The sequence below is a fragment of the Pleurodeles waltl genome, chromosome 5, assembly GCF_031143425.1.
Source record: "Pleurodeles waltl isolate 20211129_DDA chromosome 5, aPleWal1.hap1.20221129, whole genome shotgun sequence".
Lineage (NCBI taxonomy): Eukaryota > Metazoa > Chordata > Amphibia > Caudata > Salamandridae > Pleurodeles > Pleurodeles waltl.
Genome location: NC_090444.1, coordinates 113,221,209 through 113,242,557, shown reverse-complemented (window position 1 = coordinate 113,242,557; position 21,349 = coordinate 113,221,209).

Sequence of the window (21,349 nt, the reverse complement as noted above, 5' to 3'; positions counted from 1 at the left end):
GAGCTTGCAGAAACAGACAAAAGGAACAAGCATTTGCAATGCAAGAACAGAAAATGCGCGAGGAGAGTAAGGAATGGAATAAACAAAGTCACACATGACTGCAGATGAAAATAAGTAATAGACCAGAGCCCTGTTAACAGAAACAAACTGGAGCCACTGAAACATCCAGCGCTCTGGACAAATGCTATTAGCCTAAGAAAAAAGTAATCCCTAAGCACATGCTACATAGGCACAAGTGGAAGGGTACAAGTACTAGGGGAGTGTACAACTGTGGAAAAGGTGGGACAAAGAGCAAGGGTTGACCACTAGCAAGCAAGAATTTTTTTAAGGACACTAAAACAAACGAGTGAAAAAGCAGAGACCCCACAAAGAAGTATAGAGGAATATACTAAAGTATATACAAGAGGTCTTGAATGTTCCACCTAATAAAGTATATACAAGAGGTCTCGAATGCTCGACCTAAAAATGACCTCTGTATGTCAGTGCCATCATTTTGTCATTGTTGCTTCCTCTCACATGTTATGTCTGTCCTTCTTCAAGACAATAATTACCTCCATTGTGCTACTGCCAGCATTGAGCTATGGGTGCCCCTATGCCAAGAATGTCCTCAAGTATACCAGCCTCGGCATTCTTCCATGGCTGCCCTATGTGCCTAGAATTACTGATAGTTTACAAGTACGAGTATTTTACCCAGTGTTTAATGAAACCTGAGGACACCCCTGCAAAATTCTATGAAGCCCCCCCCCATGCTCTGGACCCAGTCAGGCACTCTCAGGCCAGGGGCTGGCCATCTGTGCACAGTGGTGGAGGGGTCCTCCTGGAGTGTGGGGCCCCCCACACCACAGGGGCTGTGGGGGCTATTGTTACGCTACTGATTTCACAAATATGCCATGAACTACCTCCAGTATAAATTACCTCCAATATGCCACTACCAGTATTTTATGATTATGCCAAAAACGACCTCCTATCGGCCAGTATTTTGTCATAGGTGCCTGTCATACTAGGGATTACCAGTGCCAGTATTTTGCAGTAGATGCCTCTGCAAGACAAGAATTACCTTCACTATGCCAGGGCAAACTGCAAACTCACAAGCATAATAACACATTGTAACACAGTCACTTACATTCACTCACTCACACTCATTCTCACTCTCTTTTATTCATTCTTAATAACTTATACTCAGTCATTTATTGTCACTCACTCTTTTGAACTCCTTCTTTCATTCCTCAATTCTCAATCACTCTCATGTATTTTCACTGAGTCTGACTCACACATTCTCACTCACTCATACTCTCTCTCCGTCAAATTCACTTTTAGTCTGACTCAAAAACCCTTTCTCACTGACTTCCACTCATTAGGTAATAAGTCTGGGATTTGTAAATCACGCATGAAGGTATCAAGGTGCTGAATGGTAGGCACGAGGAGATTAAGTGATTTGCCCAGAATCACAAGATGTTGAGCCGATGCCAAGACTCAAACCAGGTTCCCCCAGCACCAAAATCCGCAGCTCAGGGTGTTACACCACATCCTCTCCCTTCATTCATTCATACTCTATAACTAATTTTTTCTCAGTCCCCTCTCTACCAGCATCGCTCATTCTCGTTCTTTTGTTTCTCACAAACTCTAACACTCCCTCACACTCATTCATTCTCACTCATTCACTTGAAATCACTCTTTCCCTCAGTCTCACTCAGTCTGATCCCCGCATACTCACTTACTGACACTCAACTTCACTGATCATCACTCACTCCCTGTTACTGACTACCACTCACTTTCACTTACACACGCATGCTTACACATGCACACAAATACACACAGTCACATGCTCTCTCTTTCACATAAATGCAGTCTATCAAACAAGCTTGCACACAACATGTATTTAAAACCATTTCTTACTTACCTCAGCCGAGAGGGAAGGTCCCATTCCATCTAATTTTGCTCCATTTTAATTACTCTAAACGTGAATAAAGTAATATTATTTACTATCAATGTAATAAAAAGTTTAGAGAACGGGAGTGTTTAGCCCCAATCACGATGGTAAGGATGAAATGCCCTGTGTTCCTGGCACTGATTTATCCACCTCTGAGCCCAGGGGTCGCAAAGGCAGTGCCAGGGATTGCAAGGGGCAAGCCAGGGGTCGCAGCTGCGATCCTCACAACCCTTAAATGACGTCCTGGTTTGACATAACAGGTTTTGATGTCTCCTAAAGAGACAAAGGGTCACATTTAGAGTTGGGTAGTAACTGTAAGAAAGGGATGAATTATACACCTTAAACAATACACCTGAACAACTAAAGTCACTAAATTAACCTTAGCTCAGCCCACTTGTAGGCATAACTCACAGCAGATAGACTTAACTTAGAGGCAATGTGTAAAGTACTTATACAGTACCAAAACAATAATAAAGTTAAACCATTACACAAGAAAAATCCCAAACCAATTTAGAACGATTGAGTCAATTGTAATACCTTAAATAACAGCAAAAATACAAAAACTGAATCAGTGCAACCGAAGTTATCAGTTTTCACATTTTTAAATAAAATAGCGCCAAAAAGTGTTAAGTGCCTACTGCTATCAACTGATCATGGTATACCGGGACATTGTGTTACATGTGCATTGTTGCCTTACATGTTCTTAATTGTAATACTACATTCAGTCCGCTGTTGCCAGTGTTCTAGATTCCTGGTGGTGAGGCATCTTGCTGGGGGATTAGCTGTGTGCAGCTGCTCTGGACTATGCTGCTACACATAAAAGACCTTCAAAAGAAAAGAAAATTTGGATTTAACAATGGCGACAACTGGTGAAGACGTATTGGCTACTTTTGGTGCAGCACAGGTGTGATACTATCTTCACTGAACCCAAGATAATTTTCTACTCTCCAGATACTACCTGCATTTACTTCAAGACTGCATGTTATTTCAAGGCCCAACTCCTTAAAAATGCAGATATTTTATGGCTTTTCAACATAATTTTAACGATTTTTTTACATTTTGGAGGTTTTAACAACTCACCCTGCATGTGAATCGGAGCAGTTTGTGGGATCTGCATCTTTCAAAGGTTCTATGCGACACTTGGGTACAAGGAGGCTCAAGGAGCTCACACAAAATGGAGCGTTGCTAGGTTACGGCTTGGTTCCTCATCACTGTGTAGGAGAAATTCAGGTTTCCTTCTTGTAATACCTGCTAAGTGGCTGCCATCGGCACGTGATTTCTTGATGCGTCAGGGTCTCGTTTGGTGGTACTCTGTCTCTTTTGCGTCCTCGCATCTTCTTGTTTATTCTGCCCCGGAAGTGTCTACATTTCTGGCTTGGGCACATTTGAAGTGTCGGCCTGTGTGGGCAGAATACAGCCAAGAGCCTCTGGGATCATTTAAATCTGTGAAAACTGGATGTAATGGCGGTGTGCATATGTGGCTGTAAGTGGCACTTTTTCCTGCAAAGTTTTTGTATTTGCTGTTGTAATTTATCCCTTTGTACTACCCGGTCTTCCTTCAGATTTATGACTGTTCATAATTACTAAATTACTTTTGGGATCATATTTTCTTCAGTGAATATTAGGATTACAATAGGACAGGATGAACAATATAAACAGTGTAAACAAAACATGTTTAGTTCATCACCTGTCAAGATGCAATTCGAACCACCTTAAAAATGTCTCCAAAATAAAGGGGAACCACCCATTCCATGGATTAGGTGGAAGGAGGAATTTATAACTCACTTAAAAGCCATTGATGGGGAGAGAATGTCGGCTGAGAGGGAAAAGAGCATCCTTTTGCATTGTCTAGGCTCGGAAGGGCACATAGTTTTTGGGATACTACCACAAGTTGATGGCGATGGTGATAGAAATGTGAACGAGGAAGCTACGGATGGAAAATTGCAACAAACCTACAATTTGTGTTGCCCTCAACAGTTTTAAGCTTTATACCATGCAACAAGAAGAAAATGAAACATTTGATGAATTTCTCACTGGTTTAAGAGCCTTACCTATAAATTGCAATGTCTGAAACATCACTGATGAAATCATTAGAAACCAAATTATTGTACACGTCAGAAGCAAGGAGGTTCAAGAACAATTGTGGTAATGGGTGACCCGAATTTGCAGGCTGTTATCAGCACTGCTAAAGCATTAGAACAGTCTGAGAGGTGGATGAGGTCTTTGTGTAAGGATAGTAAGACGTCTGAGGGGATCTGTAGTGTGACACCAAGTAATTCACGTAGGACTCAGAATTATAAAAGAAGTGATACATCTATTCATTGTTTTAGGTGTGAAAGCTCCAGCCACATTGCTACCTCTCCACAATGCCCTGCCGTGGAGAAAGAATGCAGTAAATGTGGTCGCATCTGGCACTTAGCATGTGTATCTAGAGATTTCAGAAAAGGCAATACTGGTAACAATGCCAAAGGGAAAGTTTCTTGTGTGAGTGAAGATGTTAACCATGGGGGAAGAGAGTGGAGGAGAAAAAAGCATTGTGTTGTCTATCAAGGACTTTGGTACAGCTATGGAGAGTGACAGTGTCATGGGGCCTCCCAAGTGTGTGGTGCAGATATTAAATGTGGGACTTGAATTGATGGCTGATTCTGGTTCACCATGGGCCATCACCCCTAAGGAGTATTGTGTACAACAATTTTGAGATATGATTTGGCTGGATGCCCTAAGAAAATCTGATATTATTGCTGGAAGTTTTGATGGATCTAGAATTGACATTGAAGGTTATAAGGATGTGTTGATTTAGTTTAAAGGCAGGAGGGCTCAGATTAAACTGTATATTGTGTAAAAAGGGGTAAATGTACTGGGTTGGAGAGACCAGTGGAAGTTAGGAATCATCCTTAATCCTAGAAGTAGAGAACCTGTGTTGATTGTGTCTGACTGTACATCTAAGTATGATGTTATCCACCGTTTTCAGAGTGTTTGCTGGGGGTCTGGGAAGGTTGTTGGGGTTCAGCCATAAGATCAAGGTGAAAGAAGGTGCTGTTCCTGTGAAGCAGAAATTACGTGGAGTGCTAGTAAATGTGAGGGAAGAGTTAAAAAAACATGTTGGAGTGACTGCTTCAGGAAGACATTATTGAAGAGGTGGAGTCATCAGAGGGGTTTCTCCCATTGTTTTGGTTTGAAAATCAGATATGAATCTCAGGTTGTGTGTAGATTTAAGGGCTTTGAACACCAATTTGGTGGTAGTCTACCATCCACTCCAAACATCAATCAAATGGTATGTATGCTGGAGGGAGCCAAGGTCTTTTCTACATTGGATCTCCGTTCAGCATACCACCAAATTGAATTAACTGAGGAGTCAAGGTAATTCACTGCACAGGACAATGTTTCACATTTTCAAGGATGTGGACAAAATGTAACTTGCTTCCAGAATGACATTCTTATTTTCTCAAAGAATGAGTAGGAACATACGAAGCAAATGGTGGAAGTGTGCAAGAGATTGGAGAAGCATGGTCTGAAACGTAAAGTTGAGAAGTGTAGGTTTTTTCGTAACTCAGGGGAATACCTGGGGCACACGCTGTCTGGTGATGATGTGGTTCTTAAAAAATAATTTGTAGATACTATTGTTAAGGCACCTGCTCCTGACAATAAGGAGAAGCTATTATCATTCAGAGGACTGTGTGAATATTACAGCAAGTTCATGGAAGGATTTGCCACAAAATTAGAACCTCTCAGAGAACTGACAAGGAATGCAGCTGAGTTCATTTGGCCAGACAAACAACAAGCAGCGTTCCAGCACATCAAAGAGTAGATTGCAAAGGCACCTACCCTAAAGTCATTCTGTTTGAACAAATTGTGCATCATAACTGTGGATGCTAATTTTATGGGATTGGGGGTGTATTGAATCAGAAGTCGGGAAAGATGAGTGGTGTGTGGCATTTGCATCCAGGACATTAACTGAGACAGAGAGAAGATATGCTGTGATTGAAAAGGAGATTTTGGCTTGCGTTTGGGCTATTGAACATTTCCGCAATATGTGTGGGGATGTAGATTTCTGCTTCGTACAGCTCATAAACCGCTGGTGGGTATTTTGTCAATGGGTGATGGGTGGAATTCTACTGCATGCATAGCCAGGCTCACTTCCAGGATACAGGAATAAAATTTCAGTGTGGAGTACGTGCCTGGAAAAAATAATGTCACTGCTGACTGCTTATCAAGGCTGCCATGTCCTTATAATAGGACTCCTGAGGAAAAGAATGAAGTTGAAATAGTGGCAACTGTTGAGGATTTTGTGGGTAAAGATTTCGAGGGTATTTCAGAGAAAGATTAGAAAAGAGACAAAAATGATGATGCAGTGTGGCAACTTGTGAGGAAATACGTAGTGGAAAGGTGGCCCAAGGAGAGATGTGTGTCTCCAAAGTAAGACCTTATTTAAAAGTCTCTGATGAGTTGCAAATAGAAGGATATTTGCTATTCAAGGTAGGGAAGTGTGTTCCACCAGATGTCATGCAGAAAGAGATTTTAAAACTGGTGCATGAGGAATACCAAGGGATGTCCTCCAAGAAACGTCTCAGAGACAATTTCTGGTTGCCTGGTTTGGACAAAATGGTGGACCGTTGCATGAGGGAGTGCACTAAGTGTATAAACAGTGACACATTTCTGAAGGTATTTACTGCTTCTCTCAAGCCAGTGTCACGGTCTAATTTTCCTTGGGAGAAGGTGGCATTTGATATCTCAGGTCCCTAAAACAGTTCACTTCGTGAGGCCAGATTTGCTTTGGTCATAATTGATTATCATTCAAAGTGGCCTCAGGTCAAGTTTGTTGCTCATACTGCTTCTCAGGTAGTGATTGAGTTCTCTAGGGAGGTTTTTGCTCAAGAACGGTGCCCCGAAGTATTGGTAACTGACAAAGAGGTGCAACTTACGTCATGCAAGATGGAGGATTTTCTTAAAATATGTGGCATCAGACGTCACCACAGTTCTTCATGAGCCACAGGAGAATGGCCAAGTTGAGTGCTTCAATCGCATTCTTAAAGATGGTGTTGAAGTGGCATGTAAGTCTGGAAGTGCGTGGTAGGAGGTTTTGAGGGAACGGCTTGGATGTATCCCGTCACATTCCATTCAATGACAGAAGTGAGCCCATTAAGGTTGTTGAAAGGAAGGGATCCAGTCTCTAAGTTGTGTCTGTGGTGGATAAAAAGATATGTATCAGAACTGACACTATGGATCTAGATGAAGTGGCTGAAAGAGTGAAGGAGAAACAAGGGGAAAGGAAAATAAGATATGATAACAAATGAAAAGTGAGAAAACCTCCTTTTGTGGTGGATGATTTGGTGAGGATCTGCAAACCAGGGTTGGTGGTGAAAGGTGGCTGGAAGTTGGTTGTGCCCTCAAGGTGGCGAGAGTCAATAAGAATAGTGTGGTTACTCAGGACAGTAGGGTCTGGAATGTGAGAACGGTGGTCAAGTGCAGGTCTGGAAGTTTTCAGGAAGAGTCTAAGAGTGAATTGTTATTGGATTCCACTGAAATGCATCGTTCTCGTGGGCTGGAATCCGTGGTGGCCACAGTAAAGGAGAGTGACAGAATCAGGCACCTGCCTACAAGGTATAATGATTAATAAGTTGTTCATTTAGTTTTATTAAGTTGTTAAGGGGGAAATATGTTCCATATGCATTGTTTTCTTAGATGTGCTAATATTACATTGATTCTGCTGTTACTAGTGTAATGTTCTAGAATCCTCGTGTTGTGGCATCTTGCTGGAGGATTAGCTGTGTGCAGTTGCTCTGTACTGTGCTGCTACAAATAAAAGACACTAAAAAGAAAATACATTTTGGATTTAGCACATGGGCCACAATGGAGCATGGATTGGATGCAGAAACCAGGTTCTACCTGTTTGTAGGTTTTGTCATGGGATTTATTCACAAAAATGGAAGTCAAAAATCTTCACGAGACAAGCAGCTGGCTGTAGTTCAAGAAGGCTCCATGAGGCCGGATAGCAGTTGGCAAAGCCTTGGTGAATCCATTGTTCTGTGGGAAAGCTCCAAGCGGGAGAAATTTGAATTGAGCGCCCAGGAAAGCTCCTTTGCTGGCCAGATACCTTTGGTGGCTTTGTCCGGTCATGTTTTCTTTCTTTGCACAGAATCATTTTTTTAGATTTTTCAGATTCCTCCAGCAGGGCACGGCTATAGCTGAAGAGTGCTTCATAAAGCTGAATACTGTAGCTGAATAGAGCTTGATGAACCCGGGTGCTGTCTCCTCGAGGTCCCGCTGATGAGGATTTGTCATCATGAAAAACTTCTGTCAGGGGAAACCTGAATCTTCAGTCCAGAGGCACTTGCACCTGGGTGAGATCAGTGTGGCAGGTTTGTTCCAGTCCTCTGGAGGTCTTTGGAACCAAAAAATGTTAAAGAGTGGTAGAAAGTGTCCACCCAGCCAAGGCCTCCAGGACCTCAGAAACCGCAATCGGGATGGGGGCAGGACTAATTCCAGCAGAGGCTAACATCAGGATACAGGTCCGGTCCAGTTAGAACAGCTGGAAATCTTCAGGAAAATCCTATTGTAGCTTGTTGTGTCCCTGTAGCTCGAACAGGAGGTCTACCTTATGTCTCTTGACATCCACTTCTTTGTCCAGGGTACAAGAGAGAGGAGGTCCAATCCCTCAGGGTTCTTCTCAAGTCTCTGACAGCAGTTTCAGTCCTCTTGTGATCTTCACTGTGCTGGAATTAGAAAAAAGTTACTCCAGGAACCCTAAAATAGGGGTCAAGATGTGGCACTAAAAAGCGAGGCACAAGAGGCAGAGTCATGAAAAGCTGTCTGACAGTTAACTTATACGTTAATTTTTATAAACCCTGTCATAAAGAAATGGGCAACAAAGAGAAACATAATAGTAAGTTTGTTTTGGCTGAATTGATTGTGAAAGCTGCATTTTAAAATATTGTACATGGTTAAGGCACCTGCTGCAGAGAGCTTTGTGTGCCAAGTAAATCTCAGGAAATTATAATAATGGTAAGATCACTCTAGTGCAGGCGTCTTCAAACTAGGGGCGTACCTCCCAAGGGGGGCCTCAGGTGATCCCAGGGGAGTCACCAGGCTCTGGCCAAAACAAACATTATGCTGATAAGACTGCTTTGTTTTAAGGGAAAAATGAACAGTACTAATCTACTCTGTAATGGGCCATAACTAACATCTGTTGTCATTTATAACTTAGTTGGAAATATGTGTCAAAAGGGAAGGGACTCCAAATATTCTTCAAAACCCCCACCTCCACTTCAAATACTGTGAATACTTTTCCACGTTAGTAAGGCCTTACTGACCAGAATAGCATGTTTGGCAATCATGTATTTGTTTGCATTTTTAAAAAGATAACGCAATTTAACTGCAAAGTTTAAATAAGTCTAGACATATTTAAACATTGCCATCCTAATAGAATAATTGTGAAAAATTCTGAGGGAGGCCCAATAATTTTTTTACCACTGGTGGGGTGCATCATTAAAACATCTGAAAACAAGTGCTCTAGTGATTAATGCACTTGATGGAGAGATCAGTGTTTTGTCTAGTAACAATTTTGACTCATAAAGTAGCATCGAGGTTTAATGTGTCTCCTACAAAGCACATTGTGTAACATGCAGATCATAGATTTGTTTATGTAGATATGTAAGTAGATTACTGCTTTTGACACAGTTATTCTTTTATTACTGGTAGTTCATAAATTGCAATCCTTCTTATATAGTACAGTGAGCTATGAACAAGCTATGAACTGGCATCAAGGACTTACAGGCAAGGCATGGGTTTAGGTACTTATTGGTTTTTTTCAATCTGTTTTTATTATAAGGTTACTAAACAGGAATTGTTTGGGTAGTGATATAGTCTTATTAGTACATATAACTCCAAACACTGTGTTACCTTTTCAATCTTGACTTTGTGTTTCTCATGGCCCTACTAGTAAAAACAATGTGTGCCTCCTACACTTTGAAACCCTCATTGCCTATGTAACATGCTGTACATTGATTTACAGACTTGCATGATTGTTGTGAATGCATAATATATGCATGTAATGTAAAGTGCTTTGACACCCAAAATTGGGATGAACAGTACTAAAAAAGAGATAAATGAAAAAAATAGTAAATGCATTTAAATCATTATTAGTGTAAATACCTGTACAGATTTCTATATCTGACATTCTTATAATATATGCATTTTTCTTTCACCAAATCAAACACTTGCTTCCAAATCATAGTTTCTCAACAGTACTTGTGTAGTGATAACATGCTGTGTGCCTTTGTTTCCGTCCATTGTATTTGCATCTAGGTGTTAGGCTTCAAAAAGCACCCAGCCAGGATTTTACTGGAGCAAAGGGCTGGCTCATCTAATTCAGGCTTTGTTTTGGGCCCCGCTGGAATGTAAAATAACAAAGTCCCTTTGCTCCGTGCATGCTGCTTCTCCAAACAGAAATCAGACAACGTGTGTGCACTGCTGAATTGTTTCCCGGGGTTGGCAAATTACACCAGGACAAATTCAACATAATTCACTGGGTCCCGACAGATCCCGAATTGGCTCAATTGGAGCTGCCAGATATGACATTTAGCTGGATTCTCCTTCATTCCAGCACTGGGCCTTCCTCAGGTCCAGATCTGAGGAGGGTGTTGTGATGTCACATTTATGCCTGGCACTTCCCTATGGGTGTAAGTGGTTCCTGACTTCTCATAACCAATGGGGTAAAAGCTCCCAGGGTTACCCAGCTCACTTTTGCAGCATTTCTGACCCACATTTGCAGCATTTCTTGTGGGGCTAATGCAAAAAAGCACTCTCTGTCTAAGTCCAAGGCAATGAACACCTTCTCTCCTTGTGCAGAGCCTGTGAGCCCATCCCAGAGGCGTGGACAGAGAAAAGAGCAACCTGTCCTCCGTAGTCACTTCAAACCAGTTCTGAGGCAGCTCTCTCCCCACTGGGACTGATGCCTGGCTGACTGAGGGAACCAAAGAAGGGTCCTGTTCAGGTGTCATCTGACATCTGCCTGTGACAGGAGAGTAGGGTGACCACCTGGCATTGAGGCAAATTCTGGATATGACTGTAAAAAATTCAGGACAAAGGGTCAAAATTCAGGACGAAAATTCAGGACGAAGGGTCAAAATTCAGGACAAAAATTCAAGAACAAACGTCAGTTTTACATATACACCCAGGAAAGGCCATGTCTCTCTATGTTATCAGTGCATTTATTTACTCTTTTTTAAAATTTTAACAAAGCACTATTTATTTACTGAGGTCTTTTTGTGATTGCCTCCTGGTATGCTACATTCAGATGTCACATTACGTCCTTGTTCAATAGTAAATTAATGCCCTTCAGCACTTTGTCAAGGCCATCACCCCTACCCAAATCTACCAAATCTTTCTTAAAAAGAAAGTTACAACATCATTTTGATTATATTTCTGAACAGTTTAAAACCCCTGGCAAACAGTTTGGGAAACATTAAGGTAATTAACCTTATGTTAGTTTAAACAAATTAAACAAAAATATCTGACTCACCCCAACGGCCCATATACTTTCAACCTAAAACAAATGTAATGAGGCATGCCAGATGGAGTGGGCAACAGTCTCACACCTAATGTCAGGATGTGAGGTACCCACAACTTGTCTGTAGTCTCACAGCACTAGCGTGTATGTCTGGGACCCTACATTTATCTCAGAACTGGGAGCCCGGACTACCAATCAAAGATAATAAAATAGGAGGATGAAACTGAGATCAAATGGGAGGATGTTGCTAAGAACCGGATAAATAAGGAAGAGGAAGAGAAGAACAAGGTGGGACAATTCCTAACATCAGACAAGATGTGTCCACCAAGACTTTTGGAAGGTATTGGGTACCTGTGGAGTTGTCACTGTAGACAGGAGAGAAACAGAAGAGGCACTGTCAAGTGGTTGAACAAGCAGCATCCACCCACCTTGGCAAACTCTTCTGGGGCAATGGTCCGCTGTTCCTGCTTGAGGGGTGAGCAGGGGCCAGACCCCTTGCAAGGTTGCGCAAGGCAATTGCCTGCTTTGTCCATGTCTTAAAATGGTTTTGAAATTGAGCAAAAGCCAAACTAGTGAGCTGGGTTACCTCTAACTGTCAAGTACACATAGAATTTTCTAAATATTTGGGATGTAAATTGCACAAACAAATGTAAAAAATGTAAATTGTAATTAGAGTTTCTTTAACATAGGGCACTATTTTCCCCTTTATATACAATTAGACCTCAAATTGAACTGGGAACCAGTTAGCTTTCGATTCTTAGTGATTAATATCTACCATTATCCCACTGATTTGCAGGATGGAAATTTCGGCAGAGCGTTACGTTCCCTCCGAGCCCAGTTTGCTTTTTGGTCTTCTCTTCTGCTTTCTGTAGTGGGCGACGTGGCACTAGTGAAGATGGTGTGCTACCCGGATGATTGTATTATTTTGCAAACCTTCCCCTGCTCGTCCTCTTTCCTTCTTCAGACATGCCACACATCAGATTTGGTCGCTGGGGTGCCGTCGGGTAGCTCTTTCCACTCTAAAGCTACCCGTGACTGCGGGTAGATTAGGCCTTCTGGACTTAGAACACTATTATTCAGCTGCACAGGTCCAATGGGTGGCTCGCTGGCTTTCTGCCTGCCCCCCCTGTATGAGATAGGGTTTATCCGTAAAGACTTTTAAGGAGGGCTTACTGCACTGCTCATCGTTTCCTACTGACCATTCTACGGATCACCATCTGGGGTTATCATGCACAGCTTTCTCTTGCCTTGCTAGAACCTGTAAACTCACTGACACAAAGAAACCCTGTGCTCCTGCACTAGCTTTGCTAAGCCTTCCCACTCGCACAGGACGGCTGTGCTCAGAGCAACTCCATCAGTGGCATGCTGCAGGTGTGTTAAAATTGGCGGATTTGTTTCTGGAATGCGAGCTAACAAATTTCCAAATCCTGGTAGCAGACTACCATCTTCACCCCGGTCAACACCTTACTTACAACCACCCTAAACAATCATGAAATGCCCTATTTCATGTCTGCCACCTAGCACTAACCCTACATGAGGTGTACCAGCAGCTTTACACCAAAGAGACTGGTGGCAAACTGATAGAATGGGTATACACACCTTTGCTGCAACATTGAGACCACTCCAGGTCTTCTCGTCATACTACCTGGGTGATTGATGTGGCCAAACCTCTGCAAGATACGGACTGGACTAAAATACTGGACTTTTCCCACAAAGTATCCCATGGCTGTCACTTTAAGTACATTCGAAGAGCTTCCTTGGAAATGCATTCCACCCTTTGCTTGCCATTGGCTTTGTGGTTTGTCACTCACATTTCTTTGCTTTCAATTTGCTGGCTTTATTTGTTTTAGGCTATGCAGCCTGAGTTTGTCCCTTCCCTTGCCCAAACCTTATTTACAGTATCCTTTTGAGTGCTCCCTTTCTGTAAACAGTCCTGTAAACCTTGATCTTATCTTATCACATTTGCTGTATTCAAAGAACAACGTCAAATGTCAGGCCCTGTCTTCGGTGGGAACTTAGTGTTTACTTTTCTTTATCTGGCTTCAAAGTGTGAGGATTTATGTGACAATCTTTCTGGATACTGGGGTTAGGAAAGAGTTGTTTCTATCACATGACAACATTTAAATAAACTTCACAACATATTAGAATTAGGAGTACAAATGAAGCACATTTATATTATCCACTCTACTCTATGCCAATGCACTTTACGCCTCTCTACACCACTGCTCTCTGCGCACAATACCACTCCAGTCTAGGCAACACCAATTTAGTCCGCACAACTCCACTCTATGCCACTCTGCAACACTGCACTGTACGCCTCTGCACTCTATGCTAATACACTCTATGCTAGTGCACTTTCCTCTGCAACACTCAACTCTATGCCCCTGCACTCTACATCAATACACTGTAGGCCACTGTAATCTACTCTATGCCCTGGCACTCTACACCACTTTACTCTATGCCATCACACTCTATGCCACTCTATGCAACTTCACTCTACCCTGCACCTCTCCACTCTACGCCACTTGACTCTACTGTGAAACAATCTACTTTATCCCACTGCACTCTGCACCACTGCATTCTATGCCACTGCTCTCTACCCTACACCTCTCCACTCTGTGCCACTGCACTCTATTCTGAAACAATCTATTCTACGCCACTGCACTCTACGCCACTCTGCCCCACTGCACTCTAAACCACTGCACTCTACTTCAATGCACTCTCCGCCAATACACTCTAAGCACCTGCACTATACGCCACTGCACTCTGACACTCTACTCTGCAACACAATGCACTTGCCACCACTATACTCTACACCATTCTACTCTATACTACTGCAATCTGCACCAATAAACTCTATTGCACTGTACTCTATACCACTCTACTGTGCATAACTCCATTCTGCATCACTGCACTTTACAGCACTATACTCTGCTCTGCACCACACTACACTACTCCACTCTGCACCACTCTATGCCACTCGAGTCTACTCTGCACTCTATGCTACTGCACCACTCTACACTACTGCACTTTCTGCCACTCTATTGTATGCCACTCTACTCATTGCACTTTATGCCACTCTACTCTGCGCCATGCCACTCTATGCCACTACACTCTACGCCAATGCACTCTAAATTACTGCACTGTATACCGCTGCCCTTTACTCTGCACCACTGTGCTCTACACCACTGCACTGACACTCTACTCTGCAACATTGCACTCTCTGCCATTGTACTCTACACCACTCTACTCTGTACTACTGCATTCTACGCCACTGTACTCTACACCACTGCACTCTGTTCTACTGCATTCTACACCACTGCACTCTATGCCATTGCACTCTATGCCACTGCACTCTACAGCACTATACTCTACTCTGCACTGCACCACTCTACACCGCTCCGCACCACTCTACGCCACTGCACTCTATGCCACACGGGCCTACTCTGCACTCAATGCCATTGCACCACTCTACACTACTGCACTCTCTGCCACTGTATTGTAAGCCCCTCTACTCCACTGCACTCCATGCCACTCTATTCTGCCCCACGCCACTCCATACCACTGCACTCTAAACAACTGCACTGTACCCCAACACCATTCTACTCTGCACCACTATGCTCCTCTCCACTGCTCCTATGCCACTCTACTCCACTCTATACCACTATGCCACTAACTTTTAGCCATGCTGAACAGCAGCCAATCTGGTGTATAACATGACTAAAACACATTTTCAAAGCCAATAACTCTTGCGTAGACAAGACCTATTGGCTTTGCCAATGTTGGTTAGTACTATGAGGTACCCAGGTCCCTGAAAGAAATGTGAATGTGTAAGTCTTTATTTTAAACATGCATTGCACACATCATAATATAGGCTGCTACAAAATGTGCAAATACATTTCAGTTAAATAAAAAAAAGTCCTTCTAAAATACAGATTTGAATAATACACAGATTATATCTAGTACTAACATTTTGTTTATAACAGTCCAATAAAACCACACACTCCACAGCTCACCTTGGAGCACCCTTACAGTCCCTCTCTAAAAGAAAATGTTTTTGTCATCAGAAAGCTTCAAGTGATTCTTTTCATTAAAGTCAATGCAGGTTTCCAAGCCCCTTTGCATTTGCAGATTTACCAGTTGTGCACATTTGCAATTCTGTAGGGAAGGAGTCTCCCTGGCAAGAAGGCCTTTTCTTATCTGTCTGCCCCCTCCCTCCCTCCCTCAGAGCACAGGGGACTCCCTGCCTTTCAATCCAGCTGGGAAAACTGATCTGTCCTAATTACATTGTGTCCTTTTGGTGAAAAGCTAAAATTACAGACAAATGCTGTCCGTTAAGCCTTTCATCACGGACAGCGGACGGGAGGGCGAAATTACGGGCAGTCCATGAAAATTACAGACGGGTGGTCACCCTACAGGAGAGACCCACTTTGAAGTAAATTCAGATCCTGTGCATTGGCCAAATAGTCATCCTGGCAGAGAAACAGAAACACCTTCCCACACTCAGGCCTTTGTCTCTGCTCTGGGAGCAGTTTTCAGACCTTGTTCAGTGCTTGAGCACTCAGAAGAGTGCAGCTGTAGGCTCATGTCAATTAGCCCCCAGTGGCATTAGAAATGGAACATTTATTAAGACTCAGAATTCAATAGTTAATTGGGTGTTAATAAATATTAGAAAGAGTCAAAGAATGATATTCCTAGGTATTTCGGAGTGAAACGTAGCATTATTAACTTTAATAGTGCATCCCAATGTTTCTCTGTAGAACAGCCAACCTTGATGCACTGAAAATAGCGTATGGACATGTTTAACATTGCATTTCCAAAAGTTCTACTTCTAAATACCATGCACCCTACCTTATGAGCTATTAGATCTAGTTAGGGTTGATTTAATAATATTGAAAAGGAAGGTTTAGACCTGTCAAATGAGTTTATTTTGAATGGGCCCATCGCAGTTTTTAAAATATTCCTGTCAGGCTTCAGTGTTAGGCTTGAAGTCATGCTTACCTTTCAATGTAGTGGATGGCACAATAGGTGCTACAGTCCACCAGTGACATTTAACGTATAGGCTCCTTGGCCCACCTTGTACCCTTTACGAGGAAGTTGTAGGTAACTTAAATATGCCATTTAGGGTTATGCCATTCCAACCATGTTAAAAGGTGGGGGCACGTGCTATTTGCTATTAGTAAAGTAAACTAGTTGGCTAAAGTGCACTGCGTTGTACAGCTAGCAAAAACAGACAAGGAAAATATTTGGGGCATACCACGCAAAAGGTGGTCATTTCTTACAGTAACAGAAAAAACATTTTTTTTTTAAAAGGTGGTCTATTTGAAGGAGTACACACCAGAGGTATTTTTTCCACCGTAATACCCCTCATAGTGCAGGAAAGTTTGCTGATGGAATCTATTCCAGATTGAGAACCTCCTCCAATTATTATTAGATTTTGCATTAGCAACCAACAAAAATCAGGTCCTAAACAAAACAAGCATTTGAAAGGCTCATATGTCTGCCTTACGTGTGCTAATGCATGTAAACAGCATTTATTCATCCCTTTGTTTTCATGTGCTAGCAGGTGTAATCAGTTTTAGCCGGAGCCCAAGTAAAACACTAGCCAAAAGTTTTAAAACAAGAAGTCAATGAAAGCAAACTGATGTTGGCTTAAAAACCAAGAAGGAGTCAACGAGTCACTCATGTTATATAATGAAAGTCCATTGACTAGCGTGTGATGTCATGTGATGAGAGTCTTTTGACTCTTATATGATGCCATGTGATGAGAGTACTCTGACATGAAAATGCTAGTCCATCCAGGTGGACTTGTGGCATCCCTCAGCACTAGTGTGCACCATTTTTACCAAACGTCAGTGACAAAAGTGTTGTTTCTGGGGAAAAGCCAGTACCTAACCCTCGGTGCACACACTGATACCCAAAGTGGCACAGTCCTGCCTGTAACACTAACAATTACAGGCGCATCTTCCTCCAAGCCCTCTAAGCGCAGCCTATTGACACTGTCTTGATCAGTCCTTTGATATTGCCAAATTAGTTCTTCCATTTGAAGTTCTCAGTTCACATCCACAGTCCCCGAGGAGCAGTATTATCCCCACTCACAATGGACGGATGCTCTAAAACACATTAGTAAGCAATGTATGTGATGTGTAAATATGCCCAGAGCAGCGCATACACATTCATCAATGCAGAAGTGACTGCACTTGCCTTGTAAGCTTTGCCAGATTTTTTTTAATTTTATTTAACATGTTTTTCTATAGCGCTACTTCACCAAGTGTTATTAGTTCGCTTTACAGTGAAACAGCCACATATTACTGGAGCATAATATGTGTGCAAGTCACAAGAACGGAAGTAAGAACCTGAAACGTACATAGTGGTATGAGTGAGTCACCAGGCACTAGGTGGGCTTTTGTGACCTGCATCTACGATCCATTGTGGTCACGTGTGAGAGGCTGGGATAAGGCTCATTATCTGACTCATTCTTACACACTTGAAAGTTGTGGCACTATCTGCAGCCTGAAGAGTAGTTATGGCAGGCCTACATGCAGCCCTGCTAAGGGTCACTCTTTAGAAGTTAGAGTATGCAGAGGGGCTGCTGTTACCATCTTACCACTCAAATATTTGGCCATGGAAATTATAAACCTACCAGTAGCCGGAGTCTGGAAAATCTGTGTTTGGTCCTTATATACATAAATTGTCAGTGCTGAGAAAGGACTGAGCTCGTGCCAGGTATATCGTGGGGTAAAGGAGAAGTCAGGTGGTTATCGGCATCGGTAGCATATGATTGGATTCGCGAGTGGCTGGTGGGCGGGCTTCCAGCCTTTTGTGCTCTTGTGATTGGGTCTCAGAGTCTTGAGGTCTGACTGTCCTGTCGTATGGTGGACCGTTTCATAATTGAGAATGCCAGGCCTGTGGTTACCGTGAGCGGCAAGCAGAGCACTGGTCCAGTTGTGACTGCCAAGGAGAGACCCTCAGAACAGAGACACCTGATCCCATTTGAGCAAAGCTATTAATTCATTCTCAGACTCAGGCCGCCGCAAGACTTTAGGGTGACCAGACGTCCCGGATTTCCCCGGACAGTCCCGGTTTTTAGAGAACTGTCCCGGTGTCCCGACCCTTCTCTTAATTTTAAATAAATGTTCCAGTTTTTGGGACAAAGGTCAGATCACCTAGGGAAGCATAAGTTAAAAACGCCTACAAAGTATGAAATAATTAAAGTAATGTATCTGTTACTGTCAGGCAACACAGTCCCCTGTCTGCTCCCAGCATAGAGAGGGAGTGGGGAGCAGAGAGAGGTGGGTGGGGGCGGGTTGGGGGTGCAGGGTGGGAGGTCAAGCCATAGCTAATTTTATATATGTAGTTTTGTAAATGTGTGTCTGCATGTGTGTGTTTATATATATATATATATATAGTCTTTTTAATGTGTGTGTTTATATGTGTGTGTGCATATATATATTTATTTAAACACACACCTGTTAGGCACACATTCACAAAGCTACGCAAAAAAAAATGGGACAGGCCAGATATAAAAGTGAGAGTAAAGTCTTTAGTCCTTCTTTTATGTCTGACCTGTCCCGATTTTTGCTCCTCAAAATTTGGTCACCCTACTGCAAGTTCCAATGAAGTAGGTTTACCTAGTCAAGGCTCTTCCAGAGACTTTTGAGGTGCGATGGTAGCACTCCTTCCTTGCACAAGCAATGCGCTGCCAAGCCATCATATGAGCACTGCAACACTTTGGTGTACAATATTGGCTCACAGAGAAAGTTAGGCACACCCCGCACAGCTTAGAAACCAGTGGCAGCTCGTAATTCTAACCAATAGTGGGGTGGGCACAGACAGGCACAAAAGCACACACTCACAAGAGGAAGCATACTCACACCCACCCATCCACAAAGACACTCATTCGCACTTATCCATTCACAAGCATGCACACATACCCCCCCCACCCATCCACAAGCACGCTCCTCATACCAATCCATTCACAAGGGTGCATACTCACCCACTATTCACAAGCACATACAGACACACATTTGCACACAGCCATTCACACATGCAAATATACATACATTAATACATACACACACACAAACATTAAAAAGCACACACCAGGCTGTGGTGGTGATGGCAGGACTAGTGAGTGGTGGGAGGGGAAAGCAGGAGGGACAGGCAAGAGCTTGATGCTTCAGGGAGGAAAGAGAAAACGAAAAAATCGTTCTGCCTCCTCTCAGTTGCTAACCTTTTCATGGGTCAGCCAATGAAAAGAGAACTTTCCATAGTTTCTCACATATTTGATTGGGGTTATCAAGACTCACTGACTCCATTCTACTCTGTGAGGAGGCATCATTAACAGACAATCATCTGAAGTGTCTCATCATGAGGGAAGGAACTCACAGGGCTTTGCTGGGCCAATGAGATCACTGCCCTTAGGCTGCCAGGCACCTGCCTATTAGCGCATTTAAAGTGCTGGGCTGACTCACTCTGAAATGGTGAATGTCTGTCAGGTTTACCTTTGCGCAGCCTGAGAGACACTTCTCATGCTTTGGAAAATGGAGGGGGGCTGAGCCCTGCAGGGGAGCAGGAGAGCGATGCGTCAGTCCAAACAGCGCGCTCGGGTCTGGGCAGGCCTTGCGTAATTTTTACATGCCCAGCAATGTTTGCATCGGAAATCCTGCAGCACAATGATTCCAAAACCACGCAGCGCGGGTTGAGATCCCAGCAGCCTCGGTCAGCAATGCTGCACGTCGTTTCTCTGGCCGCGTGTCGATCTTCCAGCCGCACTGCAGGTGAGCGTCGATTTCAGCCGTGAAGCCGGCGGCGCGTAGATTTTTCAGCCGCATCTCGGAGTTGCGTCAATCTTTTTCCCGCACGGCGGTCTGTGCGTGAATTTCTTACTCTTGTTCTGCCAGCTTCTCCTTTCAGGGTCCCAGAACTGGATGGGCACCACTTGGCAGGGTAGGAGTCTCAGCAGAGACTTCAGGTGCTGTCAGAGAGAAGTCTTTGCTGTCCCTGAGACTTCAGCAACAGGAGGCAAGCTTTATTGCAAGCCCTTGGAGAGCTCTTCACAAGCAGGAAGGCACACAAAGTCCAGTCTTTGTCCTCTTGCACACGCAGTAGCAGCAACTGCAGGATAGCTCCACAAAGCATACTCACAGGCAGGGTAGCTCTTCTTCCTCAGCTCTTCAGCTCTTCTCCAGGCAGAGGTTCCTCTTGGTTTCCTGAAGTGATCTAAAGTCTGAGGGTTTGGGTGCCCTTATTATACCCATTTTGCCCTTGGAAGTATGCTTCCTTCAAAGAAAAGTCTCTCTTGTTTGTGAAATCCTGACTTGTGCAGGTTCCAGACACACACCAGGGGGTTGGAGACTGCATTGTGTGAGGGCAGGCATAGCCCTTTCAGGTGTGAGTGACCACTCCTCCCCTCCCTCTTAGCACAGACGGCTCATCAGGCTATGCAGGCTACACCCCAGCTCCCTTTGTGTCACTGTCTAGAGAGAGGTGCAAACAGCCCAACTGTCAAACTGACCCAGACAGGGGATCCACAAACAGGCAGAGTCACAGAAATGGTATAAGCAAGAAAATGCTCACTTTCTAAAAGTGCCATTTTCAAACACACAATCTTAAAATCAACTTTATTAAAAGATGTATTTTTAAATTGTGAGCTCAGAGACTCCAAACTCCACATGTCTATCCGCTCCCAAAGGGAATCTACACTTTAATCATATTTAAAGGCAGCCATCATGTTCACCTAAGAGAGGGATAGGCCTTGCACACAATCTTAGAATCAGCTTTACTAAAAGATGTATTTTTAAATTGTGAGCTTGGAGACCCCAAACTCCACATGTATGTCTGCTCCCAAAGGGAATCTGCTCTTTAATCATATTTAAAGGCAGCCCCCATGTAGAGGGATGGGCCTTGCA